This window comes from Portunus trituberculatus, chromosome 17 (assembly GCF_017591435.1).
Source record: "Portunus trituberculatus isolate SZX2019 chromosome 17, ASM1759143v1, whole genome shotgun sequence".
NCBI classification, from domain to species: domain Eukaryota; kingdom Metazoa; phylum Arthropoda; class Malacostraca; order Decapoda; family Portunidae; genus Portunus; species Portunus trituberculatus.
Window position 1 is genome coordinate 1,297,501 of NC_059271.1, and position 23,025 is coordinate 1,320,525.

Sequence of the window (23,025 nt, forward strand, 5' to 3'; positions counted from 1 at the left end):
ATTACTTTCCTTTTTCCTCGTTCTCTTTTGTATCTCTTATTCTTCTCCTCTTTCCTTTCCTCTTATTCTACGCCTTTCATTTCATTCCTTGCCTTCTTCCTTTTTTTTTTATTATCTTCCTTTTGCCTCATTCCGCGCCCTCCACCTCGTTCGTTCTCTCTCTCACCCTGACATCAGAACGCCATCACCTTAACGCCACAACACACGCCGTCTTGTGGCATTAACCTCCCTCTCTCTCTCTCTCTCTCTCTCTCTCTCTCTCTCTCTCTCTCTCTCTCTCTCTCTCTCTCTCTCTCTCTCTCTCTCTCTCTCTCTCTCTCTCTCGGCAGTTTTACAGTCTCAAAGGCCACAGCAACACTGCCTACCCACCACACACACACACACACACACACACACACACACACACACACACACACACACACACACACACACACACACACACACACACACACACACACACACACACACACACTCTGCTGATTCTACTAACGCCATAACACTTTCGTAGCCCAATCCTTTTAAAGTCTGTCACTCTCCTCCTCCTCCTCCTCCTCCTCCTCCTCCTCCTCCTCCTCCTCCTCCTCCTCCTCCTCCTCCTCTTACTTCTCTTACGAGCCTTTTTCTTCTCATCTTCCTTTTGCCTTATCTTTTTCTGCTTTTCTTAAATTCCACCTCCTTTTCTTCTTCCTCCTTCTCCTCCATCCTCATCATCATCTTCATCATCATCATCATCATCATCATCATCATCATCATCATCATCATCTTTCTCTTGCCCTCTCTCTCTCTCTCTCTCTCTCTCTCTCTCTCTCTCTCTCTCTCTCTCTCTCTCTCTCTCTCTCTCTCTCTCTCTCTCTCTCTCTCTCTCTCTCTCTCTCTCTCTCTCTCTCTCTCTCTCTCTCTTCCCTGCCTCCAGCATGGCTCCTCGTCTTCTCTCTTATCTGCTTTATTCTTCATGTCAGGAAGATGAATGGCAAAAGCCTCACGGTGTAATATCAAAGGTGAACTGTCTATAAGTGTCCGTCTTCAGAAACATTTTGCTCTTTCACCACGACTATTTTCCAAGGCCACTGTAATAATGTCGAAAGTTTTGTCTCTGCCATTAAACCTTAAAAATAACCTTCCAATCGAGTTATTCTCTCACTTTGACTATTTTCCAAGGACCACAGAGATGATTAGCGGAGTTTTCATGTGTGATTCTCCAGGTAACAATGTAGAAATTTTGTTACTCTGTCTTTAGAACCTTAAAAACACCTTAAAGATATCGTTTCAATTTAGATTTAGCTTTTCTCAAATAATGAAGGGGAAGGACAGAAGTTTTTCAAAATACAAACCATAGTAAATGTCGTAGATTCTTATTCCAGCGCTATGCATTCCAAAAGCGTAAGAAATCAGAAGGAACATAGACATTAAATTTTTACTTGTGCTGTTTCCTGTAAGAGTAAAGGAGGAGGAGAAAGAGAAGTTGGAGGAAAAGGAGGAGGGGGAAGAGGAGGAAGCGAAAGAGGAAGAGGCGGTAGGAGTAGTGTAGCGGTAAAGCTCATGATTAATGTATGCGCCATTAACAATAGCTTTCCGTGTTTGGCTTTCTATCCAGGGAAATACAGTTAGGTACGAGTGGGCTTCGCTTCCCCACGTGAGCACCGCATTCATCTCCATCACTGCGTCCTCAGCGTCCCTGCCATGCTAATACAGCCTGCCAGGGAGTATGGAGTCGGGAGAGGCTGGCAATGTACGTGGAGGGTGACTAATAGGAGATGAACTTCCTGAATGATATATGTTATAGTCACTCTGTCACTTTGTATATTAAGTTCGCCCTTATTTTGAGATCCTGGAAAGGCGAAACGTTGATAATAAAGGAGAAATTTGAGGGTTTCTTCTGGGATCCCTGTTAATTCGTATCTTCAATTTCAACTCTCAACATATATATTATAGTCTGTGTACTCTAACGTGGCTTCTGGGTTCAAAGTATATTGTAGTTAATTGATGATATACTTGATTTGGTGTGAGTAATATTTGTTTTCTGTTGATCAGCGCACTTATCACAAGGACAGCTTATGGTTTTCCTCAAGGTCTGACAGCCACACATTCCTCCGGGACACCATTCAGACCGAGATCCAGGAGCCACTTTAGAGTAGATAGACTATAGTGTAATGAAATACCAGTGGATGTGTTTGAGGTTTAGAATAATAGTGTAAGTCAGAGAATAGTTAAACAGTGGATAGGATGCGTGTTGTGTTGGATAGTTTCAGAAGTCGGAAAAGAAAAAAAAAATAACAGCCAGTGTACGTGTAGGGTAGCTAATAACAGATGACTTTCCTGTTTGATCCATGAAATAGTAATGAAATAAGAGTGGATGTGTTCCAGGTTTAGAATGAAAGTGTAAGTCTGGGAATAGTAAAGCAGTGGATAGGATGCGTGTTTTGCTGGGTAGATTACTGTATTATCGGAAGTGGGATGAGGCAGCCAGTGTGCACGTGGAGGGAGACTGATCGGAGGTACCTTTAATGTCTGATCAGTATTAGTGTATTGAAATAGAGTGGATGTATTGAGGCTTTGAATTAAGATATAAGGCAAAGAATTTTTACGCAGTGGATAGAATGAGTCTTGTTAGGTCGATTACTGAATCGTGGATGTTAATGATGTGTGACAATTTGCTTTAGATTAAAAAGTTCACTTGATAAAAACTACAACAATCACACAACATTGAAAGATCGTGAAAAACATGAATATTAGGCTCTAGTTCAATTGACAATGATAAACATGTAAACGAACTAAAACAATCACTCTACATTGAAAGACAGTAAACAAACATTAATATTAAGCTCTAGTTCAATTGACAAACTAGCAAACAGACATACAGACAATCATTATATATCCCAACATACATGTAAACGAAGTACAACAATCACTCCATATTGAAAGATAGTTAAAACAAAACAAAACATGAACATTAAACTCTTGATCAATTGACAGACAAACAATCATTACACATGTAAACTAGATATTTCCTACTGCTCCAGATGATACATTGTTCCCGTGAAGAGCACACAGCTTCCTACCATATTTACATACACAGCTTGGCAACATGAAAAAATGAGGACTTTCAGAATGGTAATGTGAAACCATCAAAATTTATGTGCAGTTTACATTCCATGATGATTCTCTCTCTCTCTCTCTCTCTCTCTCTCTCTCTCTCTCTCTCTCTCTCTCTCTCTCTCTCTCTCTCTCTCTCTCAGTCAGTCAGTCTTTTTCGGTTAATCTGTCTGTGTGTCTGTCGATCTATCTGTCATTATCTTGATAAAGAAGAAAATGAAGAAAAAATAAAATGACCGAGGAATACACTAAGAAAATTAAAGAAGACGTAGAAGAAAAAGTAGAATAACAATAAAAAGAAGAAAAAAGGAAAAGAAAGAAGGAGGAGGAGGAGGAGGAGGATGGAGATGGAATGTGATGTGGAATGGATGAGAAAGAATGTAGTAATGGTAGAAAAGAGTGGAAGGAACCTGTGGTATGACGAGAAGAGAAAGGAGGGAAGCCAGTAATGATGTGGAGGAGGAGAATGAAGGAGAAAGAGGAGGAAAAAGAAAGAAAGAAAAAGAAGAGGAAGAAGAGCAAAAAGAGGAAGAAGAAGAAGAAAAGAAGTTGATAAGAAAGAGAAGGAAGAACAGGAGGAGGAGGATAAAAAGAGGAGGAGAAAAGGGGAGAAGAGGGGAGTGAAGGGAGGCTAGAGGAGAGGTGGGGAGAAGAGGGAAGTGAAGGGAGGGGAGAGGGGAGGTAGGGGAAGGGATGATGGGAGAAGGGGGAAGTGAAGGAAAGAGAGAAGAGAGGTGGGTGAAAAAGTGAGGGGAGAGGAGACATGGGTGAAGGCGTGAGGGGTGAGGGAAGGAAAGGGATGCGAGAGGCGAGGTAGGGGAAGAGATGAGGGGAGAAGAGGGAAATGAAAGGAAGGGAGAGGTAAGGTAGGGGAAGTGAGGAGAAGAGGGTGTGGGGAAGAGAAGCAAAAATTGGTACCGGTAGAGAGAGAGCCCGAGGGTGAAAAGGCAAAGCTTGACTACATTTCCGCTCACCTGGATACGCGTGGCCCTTATTCCGGCTCTCTCTCTCTCTCTCTCTCTCTCTCTCTCTCTCTCTCTCTCTCTCTCTCTCTCTCTCTCTCTCTCTCTCTTTTTCTTTCCTTTTTTACTTTATATTTATCAATCTATCTATCTACCTATCTGTCTGTCTGTCTGTGTGTCTGTCTGTCTGTCTGTCTGTCTGTCCATCTATCTATCTATCTATCTATCTATCTATCTTTTCTTTCTTTCTTTCTTTCTTTCTTTCTTTCTTTCTTTCTTCTCTCTCTCTCTCTCTCTCTCTCTCTCTCTCTCTCTCTCTCTCTCTCTCTCTCTCTCTCTCTCTCTCTCTCTCTCTCTCTCTCTCTCTCTCTCTCTCTCTCTCTCATTTTTCCCTTTTTCCTTCCTTCATTACGTTTTCTTTTCTTTCTTTCTTTCTCGTTTCCCTCGTCTTTTTATTCCTCTATTTTTCTATCAGTTTGTCTATTTTTTATTTTTTTTCATTTTTACTTCTTTCATATCCTTTCCCTTCCTCTTGCTCTTTCTTTTCACTTCTTTTCTTTCTTTTCCTTCGCGTGTCTTTCGTTCATCCGTTCATTCATTTCTTCTCTCTATCTTTCATTCGCGTTTTTTTTTTTCGTCCTTCAATTCATTCATTTATTGTTCTTGCTGTTAATCTATTTTGTTTATCTTTCAATTCTCCTTTCCTTTCTTTATTACGTGTTACATTTTAGTTTTATTTCTCTGTTTCTCCTTTTCTTGTCCATTCCATAATCTTTAAAATTGTGCATTTGTTTCTATCTCCTTAATTTATTTCCATCTACGTTTTTCTTGTCTTTCTCCTTCGTATATCTCATATTATCTACATATTTGCTTTTTTTTTCTATTCCATTCTCTATCCCTTCTTCTGCCCTCTTCTTTCCTTTTCTTTTCTCTCTATCCTGTATCTATTTCTACGTTCTTATTGTTTTTCCCTATCTTTCTCTGTTTTTTTTTCTTCCATTTTTCCATATTTGTATTCATTTACTCTATTTTTCTATTCTATTTCCTTTTTCTCTATTAATCCATTTTTCCGTCTCCGTTTTACTATTTTTTTCTTTATTTTCTCTCATAATTTCTATCTATTTGCTATCTTTTTCTGGTTCTATTTTCTTTCCCCTCTTTTTCCTCCCTGTTTTCCTTTTCTTTATCTCTTTTCTCTCTGTCCATTTTTACGTTCTTCTATTTTTCCCCTTTCTTTTTCTTATTTTCTTTATCCATTCGTCCGTATTTCTATTTTTGTTTCTATCTTTTTCCCCTCTTTTCCCTACTTTTCATCATATTCTCTATCTATTTGTTTTTTTCTTTTATTCTATTCTCTTTCCTCTTTTTCACGCCTTTTTACCCTTTTCTTTTCCTCTTCACTCTCTCTACACGCTCTTTTTTCCCTCTTATTTTCCACCTTCTCTCCACGACTTTTTTTTCCCCTTTTCATTTTCCTCCACCCTTTCTACACGCTTTTTTTTCCTTTTTCTTTTCCTCTACCCTCTGTACACGCTCATTTTTCCCTTTTCATTTACTCTCCACCCTCTCTCCACGCTCTTTTTCCATTCATTTTCCTCCATCCTCTCTACGAGCTCTTTTTTTCCTTTTTCATTTTTTCTCCACCCCTCTACACGCTTTTATTTTTCCTTTTTCTTTTCCTCTACCCTCTGTACACGCTCTTTTTCCCTCTTCATTTCCTCTCCACCCTCTATCCACGCTCTTTTTTTTTCCTTTTTCATATTTTCTCCACCCTCTCTCCACGCTCATTTTTTTCCTTTTCATTTCCTCTCCACCCTCTCTCCACTTTACCGTGTTCCTCTCTGGCTCTCCATTTCCCTATTTTTTTTTTTTTTTTTCACGTAAGAGGAACTCCGGCCAAGGGCAACAAAAAGCCTGAAAGGGAGAGGTCCAGTGAAGGTGCCAGTAACCAAAGCGAAGTCAAAAACAATTATCCGAAAATTATGAGGAATTGTCACTTGCCTTTCTTTTCCTCCTATTTTTTTTTTTTTTCTTTAAGGATATTTTTTTTTATTTATCCTTCTGTCTGTTTCCTTAATTTTTTTTTAGTTTTGTTTCTTTTCTTTTGTTTTCCTTTTCATATTCTTATTTTGTTTTTCTTCCCTTTTACTTGCACTTTCCTTGTTTCTATATGTCTAATACTCCTTCGATTTTTTTGTCTTCCTTCCCTTCTTCCGTTATTCTTCTCTTTCTCTCCTTCTCCCTTCCTCTATTCATTCTCACCCATCTATCTAGTTCTCTATTCAACTTTTTTTTTATTTTCCCCACTTTATTCTCCACTTCTACTCTTCGTAGTTCCTTTATCCTTCTTCTCTACCCATTTATTTTCTTTCCTTTCTTTAATTTCTTTTCCATCAGTAAGCTTTAGTATATTTGTAGGCAGTAAAGGGAAAAAGTTGACTGTTCCACTACTTCTACTCAAATCCCACGCATTTTCTTATCCACACACACACACACACACACACACACACACACACACACACACACACACACACACACACACACACACACACACACACACACACACACACACACACATGGACGAGTGTGTGTGTTTTCGTGTGTTGATAAGAAAGTGTATGTTTGTGAATGTATGTGTGTATGAAATGTGTGTACTTTTCTGCATATCCAAGAGAGAGAGAGAGAGAGAGAGAGAGAGAGATGGGAGGGAGAAATGATGAAGTGATGGGAAGATTGATACACGTCAGAGAGAGAGAGAGAGAGAGAGAGAGAGAGAGAAAAGTATTGGAGAGTTACGTAATGTTCAGGAAAAGTTGTCTAAATCCCTCTCAGAATTCTCTCTCTCTCTCTCTCTCTCTCTCTCTCTCTCTCTCTCTCTCTCTCTCTCTCTCTCTCTCTCTCTCTCTCTCTCTCTCTCTCTCTCTCTCTCTCTCTCTCTCTCTCTCTCTCTCTCTCTCTCTCTCTCTCTCTCTCTCTCTGCATTCTTAAATATCACAAGGCATCGCTCTCTTCTCGCTTTCTCCCAACACGCCTCAAGGAATACAGTAATGGCGGCGGCCCTTCTGAGGGAGTGCCATTGGGTGCCGCTCCGTTAAAAGTCCGCCTTCCCCGCAGAGAAGAGGCGAAGGGGGGAGGCAAAAGATGGATGCTCTGGAGAAAACTCATAAGAAAAGTATGTACGGACTCTATGAGAAAAATTGTCTTGGGCAGATTTTGTTCTTTCTTTGTGTGTGTCTTAACCTTTTCACTACCACGGTGAGTTGTTATATTCATTCTGGTTAGTATTTGGTGATTTTATACAGCTTCAAAAACTTGTGTATGTCAGGATTAGAATATTGAAAAGTTTGTCTGTTGATCTTTTGACATCCACAGACCCTTCCTAATGTAAAAATTACCTAATCTTACCCCAAATTAATGGTAAAAATTCGTCTCAGTATCGAAGAGAGAAAGAAATAGTGAAGGAAATTGCAGAATGTGGAGGATTTAAATAGTGAAAAGTCTGTCTATTGATCTTTTGACATCAATAAACCCTTTCTAATGTAAATAAAATATAATCTTACCCAAAATTAGTGGTAAAAATTCGTCTCAGTATCGGAGAGAAAAAAAAATAGTGAAATGAATTGCAGAATGTGGAGGATTTAAATAGTGAAAAGTCTGTCTATTGATTTTTGGCCTCCATAGACCCTTCCTAATGTAAGTAAAATAATCTAATCTTACCCAAAATTAATGGTAAAAATGCGTCTTAGTATCGAAGAGAGAAAATATAGTGAAATGATTTGTGGAATGTGGAGAGAAATGTATGTTAACAAAATTAAATGTATAATTCTCTTCTTTAATTTTTATGTTTGCTTGAAGAGCTAAATGATCTTAAAAAAAAAAAAAAAGTTATCAACAAATATATAATTATTTTGTATTTTGCGAAAAGAATTAGCGATAAAAACATCGTCAGTCAGAAAAGATATAATATCTACAATATATATAATTTAAATGATTGTATTTTCTTTCTCGTGTTAAATGTTATTATATCACTTCTTCAAGACTTCAAATGCCGCAGAGAAAATTATTGAAACTCCTACTCTTGTCTGTAGTAATAATGCACAACCTTTATTCAACTACCACTTCAATAAAAAAAAAAAAACATTTGAAACCCTCCATTATTCCACTACAACCTGCTGTCAGTTCCCGAGGTCGGCTCTGACACGGCTTTGAACGCTGATGTAGAGGCAACGTGGATCCTGTATTGCGCTTAACCTGATATAGGAACGTGCATATCTTGTCAATTTCCTTAACTAATAGCTTTGGTTCTTTATTATTCATGTACCTTCCCTTAGCGGCGTGTGTCCGGTGGAGGTTTTTTGTCCCAAGGCGGCCACCAGACTGGGACATTACGGGCTGAACTGTGGCAAACTGGGAGATAGAGACGGGTAGGTGGGAGGAAGCGCCGAGTTGCCTCAAGCCACCAGGCACAGGAGGGGAGTCTGTTTTCTGTTGGCTGTATAAAAACGAAAGTGTAACAACAACTGGATGTAAGCTGCGTTTTTCCATTCACGTAATGATTTTTTACTTGACATGATGCAGATACGATTTCTCGGTGATTAAAAAACGAGGAAGAGAAAAAAATGTTTATGTTCTCTGCTTCAATAGGAGAGTTTGAAAGGATTGCCAGTGATATTTTACAAGTGCAGAAACAAAATACGAGGTGGAATGTTGTACAGAATCATTGCAACATGGCGGGGTTAATGTGCTCAGGAGGTAAAGGCTTCCAGAGTGTTGAGACGGGAATTGAATGTCATGGATAGAATATAAAGAGAAAGAGAAAAAAATATATTAAAACAACATTGCTATACATCCTCTCCTTGTGTCGGATCCTACACTCATGCACTCATTGCATTGTTTCATCTGTAGGATATGCTGTAATGTGAAAATTATACGGAAAAAGGCGGGACTTAGAGCAAAAAACATTTGATGAAGTGAGTAGTGAAAGTATTAAAACACATTGACTTTCATTTTCAGCACGTCAAATTTTGAATTGTAGAGAAATGATGTCGAGAAATAGAAGTGACTGAAAATAAGAAAGAAAAGAATTATAAAGTGCGGGATTTAGAGGAAAAAAAAACATTTGATCGAGAGATTAATGAGAGTAATAAAACGCATTGACTCAAATGTTGAATGATAGAGAAATGATACAGAAAAATAGAAGTGACTGAAAATAAGAAAGAAAAAGCAATAAAGTGTTACGTCAAATCATAAAGACAAGTATCCTTTTTAAAATAATGACATTGAATCAACTAACAAACGAAAATGGAAGATATTATATAAACAAAGTGTCTTATACCTGTGATCCACGAACAAATGATGAGAATTAATACATGATACATTTTACTCTCGAGTGTTCATAGCGAGGTTTGCTGGCGGAATTAAAGCACATAAGACCATAGGAACATAATAGAGAAACCAGCATGAAGCTATCAAACCTGCTGTTGTAAGAGTTAAATAATACTCTCAATCATTCATCCCTTTCTCTGGTAAACACAGGATCTCCCTACCTGCTACTCTATTTCCAACTTCCTATGACGTAATTTAAGAGGGAGGTTATATTGCCCTAGGCCAGTTCTTCCCTCTTACATTAAAATAAAACTACACTCCATGAAACACGCACCAATTTACCTACCACTATCCTAACCTGTCATTCTCACCCTCACTTGCCTAACGCTCTTTTGCAGCCCTCTAATGACTCAGCAGTAACACGTTGAATTGCCGCAAAGTCTTGACATGTGACGTTCAGGAGAGTAAGGGAACGTTTCTGTATCACTGAAGGTATGGTGAAGGGGAAGTAAAAGCTGCCGCCCTCACACACTGCAGCGGGACGGAAGCAATATTTTGATGGCATCCGTCAGAGCGAGTAGTGGAAAGCAAATCCCACACGACTCTAAATCTTCCTTCCGCCACACAATGCTCCACTTCTTCACAGAGAGAGAGAGAGAGAGAGAGTGTGTGTGTGTGTGTGTGTGTGTGTGTGTGTGTGTGTGTGTGTGTGTGTGTGTGTGTGTGTGTGTGTGTGTGTCACAACTGGAATTATCAATATTTTCCATGAGTGAAAAGACGCGTTTTGACCTTTGTCTTTTAAGAAATAGTGGTGGTAGTAGTAGTAGTAGTAGTAGTAGTTATTATTGTTGTTGTTGTTGTTGTAGCAGTAATAGTAGTAGTAGCAGTAGTAGTAGTAGAAATAGTAGTAGTAGTAGTAGTAGTGAAATAGCATTAAGATCAGTAATAGAAATAATAAGATAAACTAAAAAGACTGATCGGTTGTAATAGTTGTAGAATTAGTATAGTAAAAGTAGTAGTAGTAACAATAGTAGTAGTAGTAGTAGTAGTAGTAGTAGTAGTAGTAGTAGTAGAAGTAACAATTCTAGTAGGAAGAAATAAAAACAGAAACAACAATAACTAAATAAACTGCATAGAAATCGATGGGCGGTAGATATAACACAAACACTACACGGAATATTCACAGCTCTACTTACAAAGGGCATTGCATTGGAGGAGAGGCGGCGTTGTACAGCGAACTTAACCGCCTTTAAATGCAAGCCTTTGATACTATTGAAGAGTTTGAATGCGACAAGAATAACGCAGAAAATAGAACGGTTTGTTTGGTAAAAGGTGTGAATATGCAAAATATTGGAAGACAGTCCAGTGATTATGTAACACTGTTTTGCGCAATACTGAAGCGATGGAGACAATAAAAAAGTAAATAAACGGAGACTAGATGAAAATAGCAGTGTATTGGTGCTGATAAGTATGAAATGAACATACGTGAGAGATAGAGAGGGGGTTAGAGAGAGAGAGAGAGAGAGAGAGAGGAGATAGACAGGGAGAGAAAGAGGAAGAGTAGGAAGAGTGAGCTGCTGGGGACTCTATATTATGACTCTGATACCTTTGCTCTAAACATGTACGCGATCTTAACCTTCTTCAGTACTGGGACGTTTTTTTACCTTGAGTTTTGGGTGTGATTAGACGATTTTATTGACATTATGAACGGTCTATGGAGGCCAAATGATTAATGGCCAGAGCCTTCACTATTTTAATCTTCCACGTAAGTTTCTGAAGTTGTAAATAATCACTAAATAGTAAGTAGAATTAATATGAAGACGTGCCAAGGTACTGAAGGGGTTAAAATGAAATAACGAAGACATTTCAACCTTACATATTTTTTTTACTGTAAGACAAAGAGGAAAGTGGAGGAAGAAGATGGAGGTGAAAAAGAATAAGGAAAAAGATGAAAGAGAGAGAGAGAGAGAGAGAGAGAGAGAGAGAGAGAGAGAGAGAGAACGAAGACAATAACAAGAATAAGACATCAAGAAAAATAAAACACACATCCTTGAAACAATTGTGCCCTCTACCCACCACAGACACACGTGCTCTCCACATCATACACACACCACCTCCTTCCACACACGTGCCCTCCACACTCCACTCTTGAGCCACACACTTTCACGCTTCACACACACCTGTTAATTGGCTCTAGTCCTCTGAGGTACCGGTGGCGGATCACTGTACCCTGTGAGTGAAAGTGAGACGTTTGACAGTACCGTGACTATAGTTCTGACCTCGCTGGAATGCAGAATACAGTGACAGATCTTTAAATGTGAGTCCTGTATGAAAAGCGTGAAAAAATCCGATGTGTGTATATACAGTACAAGGCAAAAATGAATAGCAGGAATTCTTTTACTCCCATTTTTTTTTTTAGCATGTAATTTCGTCGCCCAGCGTGTGAAATATTTGCATGCTCTTCTCGGTAGCTGTTTTAAAAATGCATATTAAATTATGTTATTCTGCATCATAAAGTCTACGTCGTGAAAGTTGGAGCAAATATTTCAAGCTCTTGTGACCCGCTTTGTGACGGAAATCTTTCGTAAAAGTTGGCGGATAAATTACAAGTTTGGAGCTGATCTGGTTCAAAAATCGAATATCCATAAAATCAACAAGGAGACCAATAAATATGATAAAAAGAAAGGAAATAATAGAAAAAGTGGTGAAAATATACCATGTTTTTTAAAGGATTTCTTCTCAATGCAACATGTTCAAGAGCTACAAAGATTAATAGAGTGGTTAAAGAAGGTCACTCTCTCCTTTATTCTCGTCAATATCATTTAAATTCCTTACTTGTATTACCTAAATTTCTTTTTTCTTGAAAGATGTGTTCTCTCACCCAAACAATATCAAAGCACTACAGGGTGACTGTCTTGGTAAATGGTATATTATCTTATTGGCACATGAATCACGATAAAAACGACTTTAGAAACCCAAATAAATTCAGAGAGTGCCTATTAAAAGAGAGACATTATAGACATGAAGAGATTTAAGAATACGTAGGAATACCTGATGTTTATTTTCTTCACTAAAAACCCTCGTTAAATCATCCCTAGAATAAAGAAAATGCGCTTAGAACCCCCCCAGTAACGTCCACGATAATGAAAATATATAAAGAAAAAGACATTTAATACTTACCATGGAGAAATGCACGATGCTGATACTGGTTCTTAAGTTTAACCTTGCAAATTTTCTCCACTAACGTTCCACCCACAAGGATTTTCCCTAAGTAATTACTCTCCAGTGATAAATTTAGTGAGGTTATGTTGCAAAGACTTTAGCTTGGAAGGGAATTGTTCTTGTGGAAGTTTCTCATGGAGGCGATCTGAATGTGTGGAATACGCTTACATAAATAAAAACCGATGACGCGTTTCCATATTCATTCTGCTTACTTTTAGGTGATTTTATACGGCTTTAAAAATTTATGTGGGGATTAGGACTGTGAAAACTCTGGCCTTTAATCTTCTGACTTCCATAGACCCTAATGTCAATAAAGAGGTTTAACTGTATACAAATCTCAAGGTAGAAATGTGTCCCGGTATTGAAGAGGTTAAGAGCGGGAGATGTGACTAGACGCATTATTGTTGTGGCTGCATTCCCTTCTCTACAAACATCTCAGGAACGTTAAGCACCGTGAAGCAGTAAAAAGAGAAAAGAAACCCCCTTTTTCTCACTTTAGATGATGAAAAGCACTGAAACCTGATTGAAGTGAGCTTGCAGCGTCACAAAAGCTTCCCATCTCGCCCCGCTGCATTTTGAAGGACTAACTATTGGCCTGACGATCACATAAGAAAATATGATGGGCAGGCAAGAGGCGTAGTTAACCGGGATCACGGCGATGTTGGTGCGTTTAGTGGCGACGTAAAGTTTGGTAGCTCATTCCAGGCAGGCGAAGAGGAGCTGGCGCCGTGTACTCAACGGTGACGACGCCTTGAAAGGGAACAAGGTCATCACACGTGTTTTTCGCCCGAATTCAGAACCGCCTTCCCTTTTCATTACGACAATTTTGCAAGGCCACAGAGACAACTAACATGGTTTTCAAGACAGATTTTTTCCTTTTAATGAATTAGAAATCTTGTCAATCCATCACCAGAACCATAAAAGTACTCTTAAAAATGCGAATATCCTCAAGTGGAGCCTTTGGAAAGCAGTGATGGTGAGAGAGAGAAAAAAAAAAAACGTTCCAGCTCCTTCACTCCTCGCAGACACGTTTACGGAGGATAACGAGAAAAAAAGACGAAAAACTCATATTAAAACAAGAAGGAAAAAATTGTGATGGAATACTAAGGTGTTCATTTATTTATTTTTTAATTTAGTCCATTCAGTACCATGACGCGTTTCCATAATCACTCTGATTTTATACAGCTTCGGAAACTCATGTAGGGAATTAAAATAGTGAAGACTGTTGCCATTAAACTTCTGACTTCCAGAGTGTCAATGAAGTGGTCTAATCGTACACAAATCTCAAGTTAAAAATATGTCCCAGTATTGAAAGAATTAAAGACCATCACGAGCTCTTCGATTAGACAAGATGAAACAGTTAGAATAAAGATAAGATTGGAAGTTTTATAAATAGTAAGCCGCCGCCTTCTCACCCATATTCTGTCCATATCCCTAATGCAAGAGTTAACTAGTACTCTCAATCATTCATACCTTTCTCTGATAAACTCTGGAACTCCCTGCCTGCTTCTGTATTTCCAACATCTTATGACTTGACTTCATTTAAGAGGGAGATTTCAAGACGTTCTTTTGGATAAATTTTCGGACCTCCAGGAGAGTGGAGACTAAGTGGGCCTTTTTTTTTTTTTTTTTTTTTTTTTTTTCTCTCCTTGGCCAGCTTCCCCTCTTACATAATAAAAAAATATGTATCTTTCTCTTTTCAGGTGAAGAATTCCGAGCCACAAGCCTCGGATCGTGGGCAGCTCACAAATAAGGTCTGTTTATGGCTAAATTTGTTGTTTTTTTCTCTTCTTGGCGTGACTATTTTCTTTTTCCAGGAGGATTAAAAATATTATAACCTTCTCATTTATAACATTAATTTAATATGTGCTTCGGAATTACTCTACTCGTGTATAAATATAAATCCCTTCAGTGCCAGGACACGTTCTCATATCCATTCTGCTTACTACTTGTTGATTTTATACAGCTTTAGAAACTTATGTAGGTTTTAGAATAGTGAAGACTCTGGCCATTAATATTCTGACCTCCATAGTGCCTTCCTAATGTCAACAAAACCGTCTAATCCCATCCAAAACTCATGATAAAAATGCGTCCCAGCACTGAAGGAGTTAAGTTTGATGAGATGCCGGACACACATTCATGCCAGACTTACTACATGCCTCTTTGTCGACTTTCATAGTTCGTATTCTTAATCCTTTCAGTAATTGAACCTTTTATTAATCATGAATTGCTGGTGTGATGAGACGATTTTCTTGATATTGCTGGGATACATTTTTACCTTAAGATTTGTATACGATTAGACTATTTTATTGACATTAGGAAGGGCCTATGGAGGTCAGAAGATTAATAACCTTAGTCTTCAATATTTCAATCCCCACATTAGTTTATGAAACTGTATGAAATCACAAAATAGTAAGCAGGTTAAATAAATATTAAAACACGTCCTGGTACTGGAGGAATTAAACGCTTTTCTGCCTTATCTCGACCACCTTAAACTGGATTTTGGTGTTTTTTTCAAAGGTTTTAAGGAAATGTTCATCTTTCTAGCGACAGTTCAACAAGGACCACCAATTGTTAGACTTGCAGGATGAGACAAAAGGACACAATTAATCATGTCTATTGCCTTTGAAACTAATTGTGATGGGAGAACAAAGCGTCAAGGAATACGTAGCTGTGTCTTTTCGCGCAATATTAGCGGCACTGTCACGGCACTGGACATCAAACTAGGTCACCTGGAGCGTGGTAAAGATCAAGGTAAAATGCACTTAACGCTTCGCTGGTCGTTCCTAGATTGCAGCGTAATTATTGAAGCATAAGAAGCAATAAGTAGCGTTCAGAATGCGTTTACTGAGGACCTAATTGTTCGCATTGGTTTTGTTGGACGCATTTCAAGGTGTAGAAATATTAGAAGAAGCGGTAGGAGACCAAATGCTGACGAGAAGAAAATGTACACCAGTATACTCTATTTTTATATAAAGGAGACTATTAAAGAGAACATTGATAATAATAGAACCATTTTTTTTATCAGAAAATAAAGAAACCTAAAAACAAAACGCTAAACAGAAAATAGAAAAAAAAACATATCATTTCACATTTCAGCATAACTAGAAGACTGATGAAATGCATTAAAACATTGAAATCAACCTCAACAAAAAAAATCAAGGATAATATTTGAAAAAAAATCGCATTACTGTTGATTGAAAAGAAGAAAGATAATACTGACCAATGATTCGGAGTCTGGCACTGATCTGTTGCATGACCGTGACTTAGAGCGACACAATATTAAGGAAGATAGAAGTTCACGTAATATAATGAAAGTCAGTTACATTAATCACATCACGTGATTAATTAAGCAGGTCATGATGTAACTGTCTGTGTGTAGGAGAGAGAGAGAGAGAGAGAGAGAGAGAGAGAGAGAGAGAGAGAGAGAGAGAGAGAGTAGACAGGCACACACAAATATAGAAACGGCGAGAAAGAGAGAGAGAGAGAGAGAGAGAGAAAACAGAGAGACAGAGAGATTAAAGCCGTTTTCCGAGCCAAAAATGAAATAAACTAGAGAGAGAGAGAGAGAGAGAGAGAGAGAGAGAGAATTACGAGTACACCTCTTTATCAATCCCGAAGAAGACAAATGACTGTATACTTAGCAAACGAGCGAAGCAAGACACATGGCTGTACTAAACTGCTCACCCATACGTCTTGCCACTCCCTCGATAATTCTGCCTCCACACACTAATTTACCTCTCCTGTTGGTGTATTTCTTTGCCCTCCCTCGCTGTGATAGTCCTAATGGCGAGTCAGGGCGCGTCATGAGAGTGTTAAGTATTGTGTGTGTGTGTGTGTGTGTGTGTGTGTGTGTGTGTGTGATCGTTTCTATTTTGTGATCGTTGTCTTCTTTTTTCTTCTTCTTCTTCTTCTTCTTCTTCTTCTTCTTCTTCTTCTTCTTCTTCTTCTTCTTCTTCTTCTTCTTCTTCTTCTTCTTCTTCTTCTTCTTCTTCTTCTTCTTCTTCTTCTTCTTCTTCTTCTTCTTCTTCTTCTTCTTCTTCTTCTTCTTCTTCTTCTTCTTCTTCTTCTTCTTCTTCTTCTTCTTCTTCTTCTTCTTCTATCCAAACTGTCTGTGTTTTCTGTCTTCATTTCTCCCGTTCTTCCTGTTATCCTCTTATTTTTTTTCTCCTTTTTTTCTTTCTTCCTCCTTTTCCTGCTCTTCCTTATCGTTCTCTTTGCTTTTCCGCCTCCTCCTCCTCCTCCTCCTCCTCCTCCTCCTCCTCCTCCTCCTCCTCCTCCTCCTCCTCCTCCTCCTCCTCCTCCTCCTGAGTCATCCACCATCTACTGTTTTAATTTAAAGTTTTTTTTTTATTTCGTACAAAGGAATTACCTCCACACTTGTCCAGCTTTGAATACCTGCCAGTACACACAAACACACACACACACACACACACACACACACACACACACACACACACACACACACACACACACACACACACACACACACACACACACACACACGTCTCTAGTACTCTCATTTCTTGGAACCCTTGATATTTTTCTCTCCCTCCATATTTTTCTAACATTCCAGACACAATCGTACAATTTTTACTCTTTTCTGTTTTTTTTTCTTTCTTTCACGGGAGGAAACTCAAGTGAGGGAAAGATAGTGCGGTGTGATTCAGAGCACCTGGATAGCCGTGACTTGGGTGCGGGTTATGGTGTCTTACGCAACTCTCTCTCTCTCTCTCTCTCTCTCTCTCTCTCTCTCTCTCTCTCTCTCTCTCTCTCTCTCTCTCTCTCTCTCTCTCTCTCTCTCTCTCTCTCTTGGAATCTCATATTTCTTATTTTTTTTACTCCTTTTTTTTATTTAATTGTAAGTTTTTATCCCTTTTTATATCGTCTTCCTGATTTTTTTATATTTTTATTTTTTCCCTAAGGACAAGGCCAGTAAAGACCTACACACCAAGAGTATGAATAGAAATAAATCTCTGCGTCTTTTATCTACCACGTATCCACAAGTAACAGCTTAGCACTAACAAACACCATACAAACAAACCCATCCCATTATGAAACGCACCTTTTTTTTGTGTGTGTATTAGTACAAAGTGTGCTAGAATAAAACAACAACAAGGATCAACGAAACTCTTGCAGCAACTGAGCAATTCTTATATTCCTATCAAATCTAAGTATCTTTTTTTTTTTTTTGTGGCAATGTATAAAATATGTCAGAATATAAAAAAAAAAAAAACAAGAGGGATTACATTTTACCAAATCCAAGTTTCTCTTTCTGTGGCAACAAATGTGAAGGTGACTGAGTATTGGAATTCGCGCTCTCCAGGTAAGCTGAGGGAACTTGTGGCTCTTCTATTTCCTAACGGGTGCTGTGCTGTTACTAAGGGAAGGAAGGCCTGGCGAGAAAGTGGAATAGAAAGGTCTGGTGTGTAGAGGTGGTGGTGTGGTGGAGAGGTGAGGAAAACAACGTGTTATGGGTCACCTCCTTCACCTTTTGGTCGTTAAGCTGATGTTGTCTTGTGTGTGTGTGTGTGTGTGTGTGTGTGTGTGTGTGTGTGTGTGTGTGTTTCACTGTTTGAGCTGCTGCAGTCTCTAACGAGACAGCCAGACGTTACCTTACGGAACGAGCTCAGAGCTCATTATTTCCGATCTTCGGATAGGCCTGAGACCAGGCACACACCACACACCGGGACAACAAGGTCACAACTCCTCGATTTACATCCCGTACCTACTCACTGCTAGGTGAACAGGGGCTACACGTGAAAGGAGACACACCCAAATATCTCCACCCGGCCGGGGAATCGAACCCCGGTCCTCTGGCTTGTGAAGCCAGTGCTCTAACCACTGAGCTATCGGGCGTGTGTGTGTGTGTGTGTGTGTGTGTGTGAGAGAGAGAGAGAGAGAGAGAGAGAGAGAGAGAGAGAGAGGTAAAACGCACACACACACACACACACACACACACACACACACACACACACACACACACACACACACACACACACACCGCTGGACGTTGGTTTAAAAAGAAAAAGTGGGGAAAAAATCTCTTACATAAAACAATTTGTCACGTAAAACTTACAACTTTCAAAAGGCGGCTTGTCGTCACGTAAACAGAATACATACATTTTTCGTCTGTAGATATTCACAAAAAATTGGAATGGGAAACAGCGGCACAGAAAAGAGAAGTGAACGGTTAGGTTTTAAGATAGGATGTACTCATAATACAGAGAGGAAGGAAGATTAAACTACATGCGCCTACACACACACATACATTCTTCAAGCAAAGTTTAGAATTGTAGAGAGAGAGAGAGAGAGAGAAGAGAGATGATTCATTTACCATCCCTTCTAATGACATTTCTTTCAATCTGTTTGGGGACTGGCACCTTTGTGGGGTTTTTCAATTAGTTTTTGTTGCCTTTGTATGGGTTTCCCTCATATTAAAAAAAATAAATAAAGATCGAGGAGAAAAAAATAGAAGAAAAATCAGCATAAAAATCACTTACTTTAATTTCTTAAGTACTCATTCATTCACTAATACACTCACGAACTCAGAAACTCACTCACGAACTCACGAACTCAGAAACTCACTCACCCACCCACCCACCCACTTACTCACTTACTCAATCACTCACTCACTAACGCCAAAAACAGGAAGCAAAACCACTCCCGAGGGAACAAAATACCCACACACAGCTGTCCCTCCTCACTCTTTATTTACGCATAGTGAGGTAGACAGATGGGGAGATACTTTAATGGCCCACTGAAAAGATTTACATCTCAATTATCACTGCCAACACAGCGCTAGTATTTTGCCAGTACCCGTTCGCCTCACCCGCGCACCTTCTCTCGCACGATGTTATTTCAATTAAAAGTGTTTAGATTCACAGATGTGTTATGAAAGAGAGAGGGTGGGAAGGAGAGGGAGAGGGAGAGGGGGGAGAGTAAGGAGGATGACAAAAGAAAAAGAGTGTGGAGAGAGGCAAGGAGAGAAAGGAGGGACGGGAAGCGAAGTGTCCCAAGGAATATTGGAAAGTAGTGTTATCTCCTTGTGTGTGTGTGAGAGAGAGAGAGAGAGAGAGAGAGAGAGAGAGAATCTATTTGTACATCTATTTTTTTTCCAACTAAGAAGTTTACCATTTTTTATTGCATATTTTTCCGCCAAATTTGTTATGAAGTAATAAAAATGTAACTCATAAAGAACAGAAAGAAAAATAAATAAAATAAATAACGTAACAATTCACCATTGAAAAAAAATACAAGAAAAAGCTTTGAAAATAATAACATAGATACTGCCATAAGCAAACTTAAAAATGTGAGTAGAAAAAAAAGGAAAGACTTGAGAGGCGAAGGAGAGGAAGGAGGATAGAAGTAGTAACGATGAGTGGCAACGTGAGAAAAGCACCAGCAAATAACTGAGACAAGGAGAGAAAGACGAGTGGAAGTAGTAATAGTAGTAGCCGTAATAGCAGTGGTAGTAATAATAGTAGAAACAGTAGCAGTAGTAGTGAGAGTACCTTGGTGTGAAGGAGGAAGCACCGAAGAAGATAAAAAAAAAATTAAAAAGCTAAAAGGAAAGAAAGAGTCCCCCCAACACACTTGAAGGGGAGAAAACGATGAAGATGTGGTGGTTTTCAGACAGGATATTGAGACTGGGAGGTGTTGAGATGGACTTCACAGCGGCGAGTACTGCCACGTGTAGACCGACTGACTGACTGACTGCACTGTGACGGCTTTCCTTACGTGTGTGTTCCTCTGGCTGTCCTTACGTGTGTTCTTCTGGCTATTCTTCTGTGTGTTCCTCTTGTCTGGCTTTTCTTATATGCGTTCCTCTGGCTTTCCGTACGTGTTCCTCTGGCTTTCCTTTCCTGTGTTCCTCTGTCTTTCCTTACTTGTGTTCCTTTGCTCGGGCTTTTCCTACGCAGGTTCCTCAAACTTTCCGTATGAAATCGACGTGAAAAGTAGACAAATATACTATGGATACGGTGGGATCTAAGAGAGAGAGAGAGAGAGAGAGAGAGAGAGAGAGAGAGAGAGAGAGAGAGAGACCTACCCTATTCTGTCAGCTCCCTTTACGTGTTCCTGCGGTCACGCTAACGTTACAGACACAGGCAAATGCATCAATTGAAGTAAAATAACCATGATATACATTACATAATGAAAAACAACCAAATACACAATAATAATAAAGACTTAAGGCAATAAATCAATAGACAAGACGTGATAGAACGCAGAGAGAGAGAGAGAGAGAGAGAGTAATGAGGGCACGTAAATGTTAGGTATAAGGCTATCGGTTTCCATAAGGCTGAGAAGCAATATCCCGTGTTGATGGAATAGAAAAAAGGAGAGAAAAAGGAAGGTTTTCAAGTGACTCTTAAAGGCGGAAATCAATCTCAAGCCATGGGATGAATGTGACGTGCGTGGCTATTGATCAGAGAGAGAGAGAGAGAAGTAAGGTTATCTCTCTCTCTCTCTCTCTCTCTCTCTCTCTCTCTCTCTCTCTCTCTCTCTCTCTCTCTCTCTCTCTCTCTCTCTCTTTCTTACCTTGCGTGACTGTTTCTTTGCGTGTTTTAAAATCTATTTTTGTCTGTCTCTTTCTGTCTATATTTGTCTATCTGTCTGTCTGTTTACCTCTCCTTGTGTTTGTCTATCTCTTTTCATCTATCTGTCTGTGGTTTCTTTCTCTCTTCATCCCTCCCACTCTCTTGTATTTGTCTATCTGTCTGTCTGTTTACCTCTCCTTATATTTCGCTATTTTTGTTCATCTGTCTGTTTGTGGCTTCTTTTTCTCATCTTCCACCTCTCTCTCTCTCTCTCTCTGGTAAAAGCCACCCACATATGTTCGTGTTTACATATTCCCGCCAGCCTCAGATCTTTCCCCCGTGGCATACCAAGTGGCAGTGATGCAGGAGGTGGCCATGATAAAGAGGCGCCGCGCTGCCACCCTCGCCCGGCTGGCAGAGGCGCGCCCGACCAACTCTTCCTTACTTTGGCTGTAGATGAAGGTCGAGTTATGTAAGATCTCTTTTTTAATGGGAGCGTTGATAGGATTTTTTTTTTTTTTTTTTTTTCTCTGTCTGTGTTTCTGTGTGTGTTTCTTTGTCTGTCTCTGTCTGTCTGTCTATCGGTCTGTGTCTCCGTTTCTATTTGTCTGTCTGTCTCTCTCTCTCTCTCTCTCTCTCTCTCTCTCTCTCTCTCTCTCTCTCTCTCTCTCTCTCTCTCTCTCTCTCTCTCTCTCTCTCTCTCTCTCTCTCTCTCTATTAGTGTTTTTCTGTCCTGTATTAACGTCTCCCTTCAAAAAAAGAATAGAGGCTAAAAAAAAAAAAATAAGTGAGTAAAATATTTAAAAAAAAATGGAAGAGCTAAGAGCCACATTCGGAAAACCTGAACCTTTTTTTTTTTGTTTATCTCTTTATTTTAAGAGTATGTTTGAATTAGTCACTCACTCAGACCTAAGTGATTTTTTTGTTCCTTTTGCCTCGACGTGATTGACTTTGCTTCGAAAAAATAAAGGAATAAGAAAGAAACATGCAGTAAGAAGAGTTACAAAGCAAAGACTGGAGACGAACAAGTAAATACATACATGCGATCACAATGTAAAAGAAATTCATATATACAGTCATGACACGGAAACAAAAATACCCCGAAAATAAAACAACGTCAGAAAGTGAAGTTATAAAAGCATGACCTGGCACAACAAAACGTAAGGCAAGGCAAGGCTAGGCAAGGCAAGGCAACGCAACGTAACGCAACTCAAGGCAGGACAAGGTAAGGCAAGGAAAAGCACGGCAAGGAAACGCAAGGGAAGGCAAGGCAAGACAAGTCAAGGCAAGGAAACGAAAGGCAAGGGAAGGCAAGGCAAGGCAAGGCAAGGCAAGGAAACGCAAGGGAAGGCAAGGCAAGACAAGGCAAGGCAAGGAAACGAAAGGCAAGGCAAGGAAAGGCAAGGCAAGGAAAGGCAAGGCAAGGCAAGGCAAGGAAAGGCAAGGCAAGGCAAGGCAAGGCAAAGTAAAGCGAAGGAAAGCAACTCAAATCAACAGAACCCAACCCAAACCAACACAACACAACACAACCAGTAGAACACAACACAACACAACACAACACAACACAAGGAATAAGACGCACGCCAGACTGTACAATTTCTATTACCAGAAGGCGCAGGTATCAAGTCACTTTGTTTTTAATGTTCCCAGAAGTTAGAATAGTGGCACAAAATTATCTCCAACTGTGTGTGTCTGCCTGCCTGCCTCCGTGTCTCATTCTTTTTAACCGCGTGAGCAAGTGTTAGTATCTCTCCTCCGAGTATTCGCTACAATAATGCAGCAAAACGAAAGAAAACTGGCGACTGTTATTTCAGTTGTCTTGAAGCTTGAAAAAAGGGTGAGACATGAGAGCCAAGCCTGCAATGCAACGATCCTCTCTTACC

At 39.4% G+C, this 23,025-nt stretch overlaps 1 protein-coding gene and 1 long non-coding RNA gene across 2 annotated transcripts in view; one reads left to right on the forward strand and one right to left on the reverse strand.

Annotated features, from left to right (window-relative positions):
• LOC123505213 (alpha-2A adrenergic receptor-like) overlaps nt 1–23,025 on the reverse strand; it is a 553,609-nt gene that overhangs the window by 407,417 nt on the left and 123,167 nt on the right. The window lies entirely within an intron of this gene.
• The window catches only part of LOC123505215, a 557,956-nt gene that overhangs the window by 192,329 nt on the left and 342,602 nt on the right, over nt 1–23,025 (forward strand). The window contains exon 2 of the long non-coding RNA XR_006675095.1: nt 14,306–14,356. This is a non-coding gene — a long non-coding RNA (uncharacterized LOC123505215). The remainder of the gene's footprint in view (nt 1–14,305; nt 14,357–23,025) is intronic.